This window comes from Pollicipes pollicipes, unplaced genomic scaffold (genome assembly GCF_011947565.3).
Source record: "Pollicipes pollicipes isolate AB1234 unplaced genomic scaffold, Ppol_2.1 Scaffold_3447;HRSCAF=4054_pilon_pilon_pilon, whole genome shotgun sequence".
NCBI classification, from domain to species: domain Eukaryota; kingdom Metazoa; phylum Arthropoda; class Thecostraca; order Pollicipedomorpha; family Pollicipedidae; genus Pollicipes; species Pollicipes pollicipes.
Window position 1 is genome coordinate 5,914,958 of NW_023596297.1, and position 15,817 is coordinate 5,930,774.

Here is a 15,817-nt window from a genome sequence, read left to right on the forward strand (position 1 = left end):
GGTCTGAATTTGGTCTCGTGCCACATTTTACAACTCATTTACGGCACAGTGTTACCAATTGTAACCGACAACATAATCTAATCAACAATGCTCAGCAGTACTCAGTTCAACAACTAATAACAAACAATTCACACTGACCAATAGTTGTGGGAGCTTAAGGCTAAAAGGGAACAGCTTCAATTAGATAAATAGCAATGCGCTGTAGACACACCAGCGAAGACGTTTGTTGTAACTGTGGTGAAGATAATGCCTGCGTTATTAACAGGACCGCCACATGCATGATAATGATCACGTTAGTGATATAGAGAAACCCGTAGTGGTAGATTCGGCTTCCAGGATAGACGTATATACATAACCACAAGGGTCATTTGGTCTTTGGCTTAACAGTGTCAGTCCGGTTATAGGGCGCTGGACAGTCGTGTAGTTGCACGACATGGTAAAGGTGCTTTCGTGCTTTTTGGAAAGGGACTGAGACAAATTGGGCCGGTTGAAGATGTTTCACAGCAATGGGATAGGTGGTGGGATGACTCATTTGGCAATGGTTCAATGGACGTTTTCTAGGCCGATAACACTCAGGGGCTACGACGAAATGTTTCTGGAATGTACACACATTTGTGGACGTAGGTGATAATGAACTTATATTGCAGATAGGAATGGGGTCACAAATTTGTATTGACAGGCCAACCTTTGTTCACCTGGGAATGTTGTACCTTTGTTCTGAATCACGTAAGAAACAAATTACATGAACAGCTTTGACCATGTACGCTCGCAAGTCCTGGAACAAAGCCCGGACGCCCGGCGTTGCAGTTTCCGTAGGCCGCGTGGTGTCGGGCTGAGGCTGACACAAGATGGCGGCCAGCGAACGGACGAAAACGAGAGAGGTTTGGGAATAAGCACTTTGATGCGCTTTGATATGTTGATTCGGACGTTTAGAAGGTAGTGTGGTGTATTTCACCGGCGCAGCTTTTATATTTCTGAGAGGAACGGATTAGCATTTACTGCGCTGCGACTGGGCTTTGTTGGTGGAACTAGACCAGTAGAGGAACAATCTCTATTTTCGTGTTGCTGTTGTGTCCCCGCACACGCCCCCCTCCCCAACGTTGCACTGGATCCGCCCTTGGCGGATCATGCGCGCGCACGACGCGAATTGGGCGCCGACTGGTGGCTGCCGCGCGGGGTGGCGTTGGCGCGTATCATAACCGTCGTGCGTTTCCTAACATAGACTACGATCGGACTCCTGAGTGTCAGCGGCGCAGCGGCAGTGACGAAAGACTCGGAGGATAGAACAGCTGTCCGTGTTGATCTGTTCAGAGGACAACCTCACAGCAATACAGGTGCAATAGCAATACGCCCAGCCCAAATTTAGAACGTTTCGAGTCGATTTGAAAACAAGTTAGGAAGCATTCTATCCCGACGGCTGTTTTCGCGCGACAGCTACCCGCTGCCCCGCGTCATCTACAGTGGTCAGCGCCGCTCGGTTTGAGACTACGACCTCGCCCATCGGTGCTCTCGTTCCTAGTATTGTGAGCACGCAGGCTCAAAGTTTTTTATGGAATCGTGTTTCATCTTTGACCCATTTTGATCCGCCCCATTGAGCATAAAGGAAGCCCCTTACTTTTTCTGTGCAAGGGACCTGGTGGACAGTACACTGGAATGCGCATTCTTTACATTCCGGCCAGGGACTAAAGCGTCATTCCTTTAGCACGCGTTCGGGGTGGGGGGGGGGGGGGGGGTCAAATTGACCGCCCAAAGGTTTTTCCAAAATGGTTTCCGAACGGCGCAGCGTAGCCGCGTCAAATTTTGCATAGCTGTAGAAAATTGATCGAATTTTGAATTGAATCAAATTTGAATCGAAATTGAATATCACATCGTTTAATATAAAAAATTAAATGTAGCTCGTAAGGTCGCTGACCTATGGCAGGTCAAAGGCAGGCCATGGTTTCATCGAAGACAATTTTTAGGGAATCGTTCAATCTTATGCAGCAACGGAGTGTTTGGCGAAGCCAAACATCTCTGAGATGCTTTCTTAGGCAACACAAATATTGAATGAGGAGATTGCGCTGACGTAACGTCAAGTATGAAAGTCAGACCAAGGTCAAAACAAACCTGTTTTATTACTCTAGGGCTTCTTATATGGGATAGTTTCTGGTGCTCATTTCAAATTTGTTGATAGCAGGAACCGCAATACACGTCTTCCATTGACTTCTTAAAGGTCAGAATAGGTCACTGACCCAAGATGACCCAGGTCGACATTTTTTAAAGTCACATACTGCCTAGCGTAATCTTTGTCGCTTATTCAAATGCAAAACTTAAAGCAGTCTTGTATGATTTTTGTCACCATGAGCTTCAAAAAGTCAAAAAGTTACTGATCTTACATGATCTTGTGACCTTTTGCTTAGAAACAGTCATCTAGGCTCTGGGGGCACTTTGGAGGCCAGCCTGGAATTTGGCCTTGTTTTGCCTTATTTGACCTGAAGGCATGGCCTAGGAACCCCAAACTTTTACCTAAGTGAATTCACGTACAGGTCAACATACCTTGTAAATTTGTGTCTAACTTTCTAAGTTCCGGAGATCTCAGGGGGAACAAATTGACCCCCTCCCCCATCCACCTGACGTTGAGTTAAAAGCCCCTCCGTTCCGTATTGGGGGCAATAAGTGACACAGAGCCTTTCCACTGTCTCATTGGGGCTCTAATAGTAGGTCATCATATCTCTTTTCATCGTCAAAGGGTCTTGACCAACGCAAGAGGCCACCTGGCAATCGAGATACCGTCTATGTCCCTGCTCAGCAACTGATCCCCTGGCCGACTCGGCGCCCTTTGCCGGCACAGAACCCCCCTGTTCGGCACTGTGGGCCCCTGACCAGCACATGGACTCTTGTTCCACGGGTCCCCACCAAATACACATGACGGGTCCTGATCTTGTCCCTGCTTGGGAAACGGGCTCCCAGGGCTCAGACTGACACGGAGTTGACTTTTCGTTGCTGTTGGCCTCTGACCGAAAAAGAGTCCCATATTGTCCCAGGATATTCACTATCGACGCACGAAGCCCTTTGGTTGACACTTGAGTGCACGCCCTTTCGGGCCGGGGTCCATAAAGTGACGTACAGACAGCCCTTCGTGCCCTCCAATCGGGTATTTCATCTTCGGTCCTCAGGGGCAATTCGGGTCCTTCTGCGGGCCCCTTGATCACCACCTGGGCCGAGTCTGAGTTCCTTGCTTGTTAGGCAGTGTGGTCCCCAAACCATCACAGGGGGAGGGGGGCCTCATTGACTCAGCGGCGCCGACCAATGTAAACCGCGTGGCCCCCGCTGGGAAATAGACCTTCAGTCCCAGACATGCCACTGGAGTAGTCTGATGGCGAATCCGACGCGTGTCCGGTCGGTAACTCAGTGCTCCACATTTGCATCGGGTTTGGAACTGAAATAACCATCTTGAAGATCATTTGGTGCAGTTCAAAGCCCGGTTCTTCTTAAGAGCTAAGCCTCTCTAGCGTCTGAGCTATATGCTCACGAAATGTGCACGCTTTTTCATGCTGACGAATTCAAGGTAACCCAGGCATCCATGACATACACACAGTCATAATAACGCCATTCAAATCCTGCCATTCCATAAGCCATGCGGTGATCAAGGCCAAGACCATATAACTGTTGAGTCGCTCTTATCTGGCGTTCGTAGGCACGATATCTAAATATGATGGCTGTCATTTGTCTCCTAATCCATATTCTACAAGATATAATGACGCCATCAAACAGTGACATGTTGAAGAAGACATTTACTAAATAGAGAACTTGCGTTGTTTGGAGCAGGCTCTTCTAACCTGGTGCTTGCTTTGCTATCTTCAAAGGTAGAATATTCCCTTTGAGCATCATCCATCAGAGGGTTCGTTGCGCAAAAAAGATTGGGGTGGGGGAGGGGGTCGGAGCGGGAGGCAAGCGGGGAAAATCTAGCTCTAAACGTAATAAAACGGGTTTCTCCCCGGATATGACCCAGTTTATTCTCAGTGTTATCGAGTTGGAATGCCACTCCACCCCCTCAAATAAATAGGAAACTAAAACACTGCCTTAATACGTTTCGGCACTCTATCTTGTCGGAAGATGTCGTAGTTGAGCATAATTATAATTTTGTTTGACGTCGATCGTCGGAGCCATGTTTCAGTAACCAACGTCGGTTCAATGTCATGTTGTTTCAGACGCCATTAGTTGTGTACGGCTTCGGGAGTTAAGAGTGCAAGTTGATGTGCGCGACGAATTGAAAGCTTCCGTGGAAACATCCAGCTGGTAGCTGCAAGGCGGGATTTAGGTTATTACGCGGCACTCGCGTTAGGCATGTTCGACGCGGCTACTGTTGTTTTGGTGGCCATTATCGAACGATGACCGCTATCGATTTAGTCGGCTGGTGTTGATCGCCAAGTTTTCGTGACTGTTCTCACCAACATTCACTTCCTATTAAAGGTCGGCACATTTGAAGTGTTCTTCGAAACGTAGACAGCTGCTAACTCGGTTACGTTTTTGGGCGCTAGTATTCGACCGTTTGTTTTCGATTTCCGTTAAGGCGTCGTACCTAAATGTCGCAGCTTGCTGCAGTCTGTAGACCCTGAACATCAATAAATAACGTCAAAACGCTCAGACAACATTACAAAACCAGGCAAGAGTCAACAATACATGCTAACTGCCTAGCTGTGAACTTACAAACATGCAGCATGCAGGAAGAACATGGAATGCTCCGTTACACAGGGCTTGCTCGTGGAGCTTAAGAAAAATGTAACTAGCTCAGTCAGCTTCACTTAACTGAATATGACGTGGCAGTTTGCATTTTTGTTGCTCTTGTTAAATGTGAAACAATTAGCAGAAACATTGTTTACAACTGATGTAATTTTAAGAACTTATTTTTATTGTCCTGTTCGTATCTTAGTTCCAGAAGGTTGGATGGATGGAGGCGAAATCACCGTTGAAGGGGTGGGTGGGGGTAAAATTTACATTAACTTTGGGGGGGAGCAGTGGGGATACAAAAAATACAAATCGACACCCACGCTTAAATGTATCCACACACGTAAAAACTGAGAACACAGATACAGAGCGTCAGTCCGATCCGAAGCTGGCGCACAACGCACTCTACTGCCATCTCACGGCAGATGTTTGCTTTAATGTTTGATGATGGCGACCACCGTCAAGTTGATTTTGATTCTACAGCCTTGGTAGTCTCCACAATGTCCAGAACCTGGTAAATATGACGTTTGTGAAGACATCAATGCGGGAAAACCACACACGGCAGACGGAATTGACAAACACGTTCTTAGCGGATAGAAGGTCGAGGGGAGCGTCGTAAAATACACTGCGGAAACACTATGCAGATTAGGGAATCAGGTGGAACAGATGATGTCATGAATGAAAACAAAATGACTCTCTTGTTGAGGTCAGCCGACGTGGGTTTGCGTGTCTGGACATGGTGTAATAGACATATACTAGAAGTAATGCACGCTGGTGGCGAAGTGAGTGATAGCGTGCTGCTTCCTTCCGATCTGTATTGAAATGCATGTTGTGAAAATAGGAGTGAAAAAACATGCGAGATAAGAACATCATGTTGAAGGGGGCCGCAAATAGGGAGAAGGCCTAATGACAGTCCTGCAATGATCTCCATTTCATACCGGCAGCATCATGAGGCCGGATATAGTCCGCGCACATGCAGCGACAGCAGACCAGCCACCGCGCTCTGGAAGCCGCTGTTATAGTCGGTGGCGACCTCGTTCTTGACGTAGTCGGAGCGCACATCCTGGTATTCACCCTTGGCATCCGGGCCGCCCACCAAGGCGCCGTTAAGCACCTGCGGGTTAGGGTCGGGCAAGGAGAACTGTGGCCAGCCGCAGACGGCCGGCAGGTCCGGGCAGGAACTGGCCCTGTGGTGCGGCCGCAGAGGCGGGTTGAAGCCGAACCCGACCACGTAGCTGCGGCCGGCGTCGCCTAGGATCAGGTTGATCTGCTCCTTGGCCAGCTGGCGGTTCTGGGCCGGATTAAGGCCGGCCTCGGCCGCCTCCAGGCAGATGAGCGCCGCGTTGGCCGCGTGCCGCAGCGAGCCCCATGACTGCAGGAACAGCTGCTCCTGCGGCGTGCGCGGCGCGCCCGACACCAGCCAGTCGCAGAACTCATTGACCAGCGCGCCGTACTGCGCGTCGCCCGTCAGCTGGTACAGCAGCACCTGGGCGCCGGCGCGCTTGTCGTCCCAGGAGAACTCGCTGGCTCGCTGGGAGAGGGCGCTGAAAGCCTGGAAGTGCTGCCGGGCTGCCGTCAGGAAGCTGGCCTCCTGCGTGGCCCTGTAGAGCCAGGCGGCCGCCCAGGCCAGCTCGTCTCCGTAGCCGCTCCAGGACCTGAGTAAAGAACCACATGGTCGGCATTTTCGGGGCAGAATGCAGGGGAAAATACCAACCTGTACCGCAAATGAAACTAAGCAGCATCTGAATAATGCGGTTTTGAATGTTGTCTTGGAGCGAAAAAACGATATCGTGCCAAAATTCACCCATGTAATCTCGCCTTGGCAAGCACTGGCAAGTATGCCGGCCATTTCACCCTTTCAAGGGAGCTGAGACCACCTTTGCCTGCACCCATTAGCGCAGGCGGAGGGGGGGGGGGGCACAGGGAATACCTGTCCCCTTAGGCTATGAAGGCCCCTCGGAACCCACCATTAAGGGCCCGACTTGTGAACCCGAAGGACCCCAAAGACCGGCCGGAAGTCGCATTCATGGGCACCGGCCCGCAGGGACAGGCACTCCAATGGCAGCCAGACAGCCGTGCGCGCTGGGCCTTCTGAGTCGATTAGGGCCTATTTGTCGGTGGCACAACCCGTATCGCACAGAAGGCTACGTGCCGGCCTGAGGGTGCACTTACCAATCATTTATAAAGCCGGCGCCAATTATTTAGACTGGTCGAGGCTCCGGTATCGGTCGGGGCCTACAGCGCCTAGCAGAGTCCGGCGTTCGCAAGGAAACCCGAGCCGATCAAGTGAAGCGTTCAAAGGGGCCCGAAGAGGGAATCGGGAGCGGTCCGCGAAACAGTTGATAAAAGGCCGGGTTGGAGGAAATAAGCGCCCAAAAGACTGGCGTTAATTCACATAAAGAATCGTGGCCCGTAGGGTCGTGACCTGAAATATCAGCCAGAGGTCCTCTTGTGCCTTTAAGGGACTCCCCGCGGCAATGCGGGTGTCTAAGCCGGCCAGAGACCACGAGCGTCGAACAGTCATGTCCATGTCCGACCGAGCCCTTGAGACCCATTTTCCAAGCAGAGACGAGACTGAGGCCCGCAATTTGCAATGTTCGGGGTTCCTGACACAATGAGGGGCTCTTATGTTGGTCAGGGGGCCACACTGCTTAGCAGGCCCTGTGGCAACAAGGGCCCTCGAGTCGGAACGGTGTTTGAGGGGCCCGAAGAGGGGCCGAAGAATCTCTCAGGACCAAAGATTAAGGGCCCAATTGGAAAACTGAAGGGTCCAAAGGGCTGTATGTCAATTTAAGGACCAGTCCATATTCCCGAAGGGCTGTGATCTCAATTACCCGCAAGAGGACCTCTTGCACCAATCGGGATCACTGAGTTAGAGCGCTCCTTTGTCTCGCCCGGAGATCACCACCAACTCAATGTTGGTCTGAGCTCTGGAGCCCATTTCCCAAGCGGAGACAAGCCAGGCCCGCGATTTAAATTTGTCCAGGCCCGTGCAACAGTATGGGGCCCCTGTATCGGTCAGGGTTCCAGGGCCTAACAGGGTGCTCTTTGTCAACAAGGAACCTCGAGTCGGTCAGGGGAATTTGTTCAACAGGGACGGGGACGGAACTCCGAATGACAGAGGACCTCTTGCGTTGATCGGAGCCCTCTGACAATAAAAGGAAAAATGAGAACTTAGGGTGAGTGCTCACATCCAGGCAATGGAAGGGTCCTGTGCCAGTCAGGGCCCCCAGTGTCAAACAGTGGGCCCTCCACCCCAATCTAAGCATCGGCCCGTTAACCCGAACTGGGGTCAATAATTGTGCCGATTATTTGACTACCTGCGGTGATCAGGGATTATGTTGCGTCGATGAGGGTTCCTGTGCCCATCTGGGGTCAACTGCGCGGGCCAGAAGGCCTCCCACGTCAGAGAGCGGACCAACGTGCTATGACGTATCTCTCTCTAAGGGCCTCCAGAACGACCATAGGATCCCACCCCGTATCGCCAGATTCACAGCCCGAAGAGACACCGCGGTGCGACATAATGACCCTTCAGCCCTTGACCGGGAGCAATGATGTGCCCCGGAGTGTTCTACTCAAGTTGGCCCATTCCCCCGAAAGAAAAGGGGCCGACCAGCGTTAAATAGAGTGGGTTGAAATAAGCTCAACAACGCACAAGGTTATCCCATGTTTGCCTGAGAGCGTTCATTCTTTTGCATACTTGATTAGTGAAACAAATGAAACCAAATGGGTTGAGCCTGCTCGCCCGCAGTCTTGGGAACAAGGACAGCGATGGCCTGGGTTGCAACTTCCGTAAGACCGAACGGCGTTGACCACGGTGAGCAGCGCCAGGCAGCGGACACCGTGCGCGCAAGGACAGCCATCTTGAAATAATGTTTCTGAGTGTCTTGCCAAATTAATTCGTGCAGTTTAAAAATTAGACTAGGCGAATGTTTTTTTTAACAACATTGAGGTTGTCCTCTGAGCAAATGAACAACTACAACAAGAAAAATACAATGCTAAAAATAGAGATTTTGTCTTTACTCTTCCAGTTCTACCATAAGATTCCAGCACCACTTCGCGGTGCTGTGAAGGCCAATCCAATATCACCATCGATACCGCGGGACTAACGCTGCGCGGCCTATGGATGCTGCATCGTATGACATCGATATTTTTGTTGCTAAGATGTGCGAGCGCGCGTGCTCAAAAGTACCTTGCATAATTTGCATCACGAACCGATTCTGACTGGATATTACACATTTCCAGAGAAACACGGCTTGGCTACGTTAAGACAAATTTTTGGCCCATTTTGATCGTTGATCTACATTGGTAGGGACCTTGGGCCAAGTCAAATATTCTAACAAAGCCTGAGTTTCATCGACTTAAAAAGAGTGCACCATACCATTATAAAACGAAATGCGCCGACGATTCAGTTCGTGCAGTCGTTTAACGCACGATTTTGTCAGTTTACTGACTACTGACTTCAGGCGGAATTAATCCCGCGGCAGCTTCTGTCTCTATTCCATTTACAAAGGGTAACAATGAAACATATCAGGGAAATAATTCCCTTATAAAAAATGGGCCATATTCGGCGACTTTTTTGGTTTTTTTTTACCATCAGGGAGCCTTTTGTCAACCCTGTGGCCCCCTCCCCCTTGCCAAGGCTCTAGGCTCGCGCCTGCGTGCACCTGTCTATGATAAGCTATCGAATCCAACGGGGCCGTCAACAAAGTACGATGCAAGTGTAAGACAAGAGGTGTTTAACCTTTGCGAAACGAAAGAAACACAAGAAGAAGGGTTTTTGGACTTGTCCACACCTGATCATTTTTCCTCGACGCCTGATCTTAAGGTAATGTTATAACATAACGTTGATCTCAGGTATCGAGGAAATCGTGCTGAAATCTCAAAAGAAATGTTCTGGAATACATGAGCCGTGGGAAACGCATATATGAAATCACCAGTTTACGATGGCTGTATCACGAAACCAGGAGACAGTTGCCAAAATTAAGCAATCGCCAAAAATGCTTAGCGTAATTTGGGATGGCTCCAGCATGCCGTTGGAGTAAGCAAATGGATCAGGAGACAAAACGGGACGAAAATTCGGCTGGTCGTGAACCCGTTCCGGAGCTATCAATGGAAGCTATCAAAGGATCTGGTCATTACAGATGGGGGTCTGATAACGGACGGTGACCACTAGCCGTTACCAATTGTCGCAAGACCGCCAGTGTTTGCCTGAGATGCTTTAACTAAAGTTACAACGTTGCGTATCAGTGCCAATTAACATGCACCAGGGTGGGGAGGGGCAACCTGCCCCCCCCCCCCCCGAAAAGTTTTTCCACACTGATTTCCGAACGGTCCGTCGTGCCTGTGTCAAAATTTACATAGCTATAGGCAACTAAAGAGCAATTTTTTTCGATACAGCCTAGCGAATATGCGGCCGAGCATACGCCCTAGCGTAGTCCCTGAAGCTTATTCAAATGGCAAAACAAAACGATCTCGTAGGTTTTTGGTCAACTCAACCTCCTGAAGGTTAAAAAGTTACTGATGTTAAATTTAAACCAGTGACCTTTTGCTCTGAACAGGTATCTAGGTTGAAGGCGGTTGTATGGGGAACTCCATGGGCATCTTGCAGACCAATTTGTAGCTTTGCCTTTTTTACGTTATGCGACACCAAGCTCATGACTTAGGAGCCTCAATCTGACGCGTGAGATCACATACTTGCCAACAGACTTGCAATCTTACTTTTCCAAGATATCTTAGTTTTGGAGATTTCCGGGGGTCACACTAACCCCCACTCGAGGAAAGGGTATTTAACCGGTCACCCAGGCGCGTGTTAACAATGGAATGATCGTCGCGTTGGTCGAAACGTCGACATACAGATGGATTTCGTTAACATTTTGTATCGACACACCGGAAACAAAAGCGCAGCGTCGTAACAGCGACATCGAAGTATCCAACTCTCGAATAGACGAGACCAATAAGGTCAAGAGCGCTATCCATTTTTTTGATGAACTTTGAGATGTTTTGCTCTCACAAACGCTGTCCATAAACGTAAACGCAAGAACTGGCCATGTATACGCGATACGCTAAAAATACTTTTCATTATACTGTCTTAAAGGGTCCACTTGACAAACATGTCTTTGCTCGCGCTGTAATCCAAACGGCGCAAGTCGTGTGTTAGTTCGCTGCTCGTTTTCATCAGCACATTTTATTACCGTTCTTGTCTACGAGATGGCGGGGAATGTGTGCGCCTAACATGTTGTGCGTTGTACACCATTATGGTTATGGGGACCACGGTGTCTTCGCGGTCTTCTTTTTGAGTCGCTTATTATTCAGGAATGCACTTGGATCAAATGTTGACACTAATTACGTACTGTCGTACTGTACATGCTGTCGTGCATGCTGTCGTAATGTCGCACATGCGGTCATTTCATCACATACTTATGCAATGATGAAGGTATATATGCGCACATACAAATTTCTATATTTGATACACATATGCCGTAAATGTGCATCTCTCACACCCGATGAGGTCGTGACTCCCACGCACTGTCATGTTGGTGCTCAATTCCGTAATTTGTTAAGTGCAATTGCGAGGAGAATTACGCACACAAATAAGACAATCCTAGCAACCAAATTCCTCTGAAAAGCAGGAGAATGGAGATATAGATGCGTTGGTACTTCGGCAACATGCCTTTATCAAAAAGCATAGCAGAAGTGAAATCATAAGGAGGAACATCCGCACAACGTTAGAAGCGGAGCTCGTTACAAAGCCCACCGATTTGGGTATAATTCTGCACTGTAAATCTGCCCATCCTTCCTCCTAAGCACAATGCAATTCCTAACATATTCTACAGGGCTCTGAACAATTCATCGAAGGGTGAAAAGTAAAGAAAGAGCACAAGCAAAACATAGACTTTGCTGTTGGGCAATGGATATTCTCCGCGAATTTTAGGTAGAATGTTGGAAGAAGTAAAAACAAAAATCTGAGCGTGCGCGGGATGGATGGTAGGAGGCGGGAGCACGGACTATTGGACGACAGATTCTTAACGCTACCTTACATAAATGAACACTTGCGTTGGAAAATCAAACACTTTATTAGAAAATCAGAACTGAGCTTACCCATAACTTGGAAGAATGACAATGAGCTAAAAAGTCTCTGGTGAAACCTTCTACCTCCAAGAATAAGTGCCCATGTGACAATAGATGTCAGTTATGCAAGTCTGGTTTTCATAGGGTTTGCATGCAAAAAAACGCATTTTACGAACTCAAGTGTTAACTATGTGAACAGCACTAGAGGGACATAGTCTATGTCGGGAGTCCATGCGCCCTACTCGTGTGTGATGTAATGAACATATGCCATACGCTAAAAACAAAGTAGGGAATACTCCTTTCGGTGACCTTTTGTCAAAACATGCTCAGGTTAAAATCCAGGAAGATATGGACCCTTTGCTCTTTTTAGAGCTCAAAGTCATCTACAGAGCACAGGACCACCCAAACAGAAAAAATAAGTGCATCTTCTCTCATAAAAAGTCGGCGATCAAACCTTAACGCACAGGGCTTATCATAGCCGATTATGCGAACGTGACATGTGCCTTGATGAGTGATGTGTGATAGCTTCAAATCGTTTGCATATCACACACACACACACACACACACACACACACACACACACACACACACACACACACACACACACACACACACACACACACACACACACACACACACACACACACACAACACACACACACACACACACACACACACACACACACACACACACACACACACACACACACACACACACACACACACACACACACACACACACACACACACACACACACACACACACCACACACACACACACACACACACACACACACACACACACACACACACACACACACACACACACACACACATATATATATACATATATTGTATGTCATGTATTATATATGTACTGCGCGATGCCTGTTTAATTGAAGTCGTTTGCATATATAACTGATGCGTGAGGGTGATGCCTATTTACTTGAGCTCGCTCGCATGTTTCAGTGAAGCGTGATGCGTGATATCTGTTTACTTGAATTCGTTTTCATGCACAGGTATTTCTCATGTATTCGAATTATTAGTTGGATACACAATAAATCACAGTAATGGCTGGTGATTGCTCCCTGTAAAATTCCCTGAGCGCTGGTGTCTGTAAAAACTGTGGCTCGCTGCTCAAAGCCTGAATAAGCGAGTAGAATCATCGGCAGGCCATTTGGAATTCACTTTCTGCAAAGGCAAATTGCCGAAATATCGGCGCAGCTGTGCAGCAGCTCCATTCTCACGGTTTTTCTCCGGGGAATAAGGCTGTTACTACTGTCTTATTTTGCTACTCACTTGTAGAAGTTCTCGGCGTCGGTGATGCTCTTGTGGTACTCGCCGCGGTGCGTGTCGGCGAAGCTGTACAGCTGGCGGGCGTGGGCGAGCAACGTGTCAGCGTAGTTCAGGTCGGACGGCCGGAACACGAGTGAGGCGGCGGCCAGGGCGGCGGCCGTCTCCCCGGCCAGCTCCGAGCCGGGCGTCGAGGCGGTGATCTTGAAGGCCGGCCGGGGCATGGCCATCTCCTCGGGCCGACCCCACCAGTCGTGGTCGATGCTGCCGTTGCCTACCTGCGCAGGCGGAGTACCGGCAGGCTAATCACTGGCATGGTTGGCGTGCGGCGTCAGAGTTCTGGCCACCGGCGACCCTGGCGCTTGACCTTTGAATGCGGATGGGGATTTTGATATGCTTTCATGCTAAAGCTACGAATCCATTCTTACCTACACCGTAACAGACATTACGCAACACAGACTAGCGGGCAGTTACGCGATATATGTCACGTGCCTCTAGTTCTAAGGCCAACACGGGCAATATCATACGATGCAGGGGAATCTTTTGCTCCCAGAGAGGTCACCCCAACCACAAGCCGCCCCGGCCCGGCCTCTCACCTGACCGTAGAAGGTGGTCGGCGCCACATGGCACTTGACGAAGTAGTCCGTGGGCCCAGCGGATGGCGTCCAGCACGTAGCCGGTCTGGCCGGCCGCCGCGTACCCGTCGGCGAAGTCGAGCGCGCCCCACGCCAGCACGGTCGTCATGCCGGCCATCGGGAAGCCGAACTTGACGTGGTCGCCGGCGTCGTAGTAGCCCCCGGTGAGGTCCTCGCCGTCGTCGCCGCTATCTCCCAGGGCAGAGTCGCCGCGCCATAGGACCCGGTTGTCGGCCGGCAGCGGGCCGGACCGCTGCGCCTCGTAAAACAGCAGCGACTTCCGCAGGACCACTGCGTAGTTGTACGGCAAACTGCTGCTGCCCGTGGTAGTGGTGGCGGCGGTGGTGGTGGTGGTGGTAGTTGTGGCAGTGGTGGAGCCACCGGAGCGGAGCTCGGCACCCGATGTGACCACGCTCACCACCTGCGGCACCGGTGCCGACGCGAAACCAACTCTAAAGTCGATCACCAGCGAGCTACCGGCCGACTGGGCCGCGTTGTACCCCTTGTTGGTCAGTTCGTAGGTGGTGGCCAACTGTCGCTCGGCCGTCGCCACCGACGTAACCATCGAGGTGACGGCAGGGGAAAACTTTACCCGCACCGTCCAGCGAGCCGCCGTCTGCAGGAATACGACGGTGAGCTTGCCGCTGGCGCCTACGCTCCAGGTGGTGGTGTAGTTGGCCACGCCGGAGCGCTGGCAATCAGCCGCCGCCGCCGGCGGGGCCAGCGTCGCACTCAGGATCAGCAGCAAGGAGCGGATGGTCACGCTGCACGGGTTGGTCATGGCCGGTCCTACCAGCGGGGTTGGAACAGAGCCGACTACGTAGGTCGCGGAGCTCGCTGCGGCTGCTGCTCGCTCGATGCACCAGCGGAATCTGGCCGCCCCGCGATGCGACGTTTATGACTGGTGGCGAACGGCGCAAAAATCAGAGGCGGCGGCAGCGTTTCATCCCTTGGGATTAGTGGAATTCCAGTCAAAATCCCATGCATCTTGCATTGGCTGAACAAGCCCCATGAGCGCCTCGCCTCATCGTTACCTTACGATATCGCCTTACGGCAAGATACCGGTTCGCAGCTTTACTTTAAACTTAGACAGTTTGGGACTGTGTTAAAAGTTTCCGTCCGCTTGGACCGGCTGATTTTGTCGCTGTTACATAACTGCAACCACATGCGATGAAACATCTTAACTGCAGCCGCGTGCCATACGTCCATTCCAGGAGGACCCTAAGTATCAGTCGACGGATTCCTTGCACCGATTGGAGGCATCCTCGGTCGATGGGAGCCTTTATGTCGGGCAGGCATCACCAGTACCGAGGGGCCATCATCACAGCTTGAGACATTGGTCAGGCGGGCGGCTCCTTAACGTTAGGCGGTGACGTCACAAAGCCGTACTGCCTTGAGCGGCGGCGTTGCATGGCAACGTCAACTGCGTCGCTTGGAAAGCAGTAGTCGCGCAGAAATGCTGTGGTCGGTCCTGTCCTGTCCTGTGTGTTGTTATAGGGCGTTGGTCCTGTCTATCATCGTGCAGCGCGGCATCAAGTTTGTATTGTTATGTGACCTCGGTGCGTGCTATTATGTCGCGGGTGGGGGAAATTCGAAGTGGTGTGCGAGCTTTGGACAAGAGTGAGCATCAAAGGCGGTTTTTTGGCAGCAACATGCTTAGATAGCCTTGGCAAGATGCCATCCTGTGAGGCGGCCTCTTGCAAGAATGTGAAACGACGTGATGAAGGCACTTTAGTTTTTTACATTTCTGAAAAAAGACGATCCAACTGTCGTGAAAACATGAGTGCACTGTTGCTCTTGGACTAACTATAATTGTGGAGAATGTGCTAATCTGATTTGATCATTTTCAAGATCATGACTGATCCTGGCCATCTGTTTAAGACCAGTCCCACACCCAGTCTTAAACCATGCCTTCGACCAAGTACAGTTCCTTCTATGCAACTGAACATCGCCGACACGCCGAAGTGAGTATGCGTGTGCTTAACGGAAAATTACCGTCTGCTTTATGCAGAAATCTCAACCCGATTCACAGTCCAATGGATGCACAATCTATGCCGCTCTGTGCAGATTGTAGACTAAAATACGAGATTCAAACGAGACTTTCCAAGCAT

The 15,817-nt window shown here is 50.3% G+C and overlaps 1 pseudogene; it reads right to left on the reverse strand.

Moving 5' to 3' along the window:
• Positions 1 to 5,535: 5,535 nt before the first annotated feature.
• LOC119091536 (endoglucanase 15-like) lies at positions 5,536 to 14,487 on the reverse strand (annotated as a pseudogene).
• Positions 14,488 to 15,817: the final 1,330 nt, after the last annotated feature.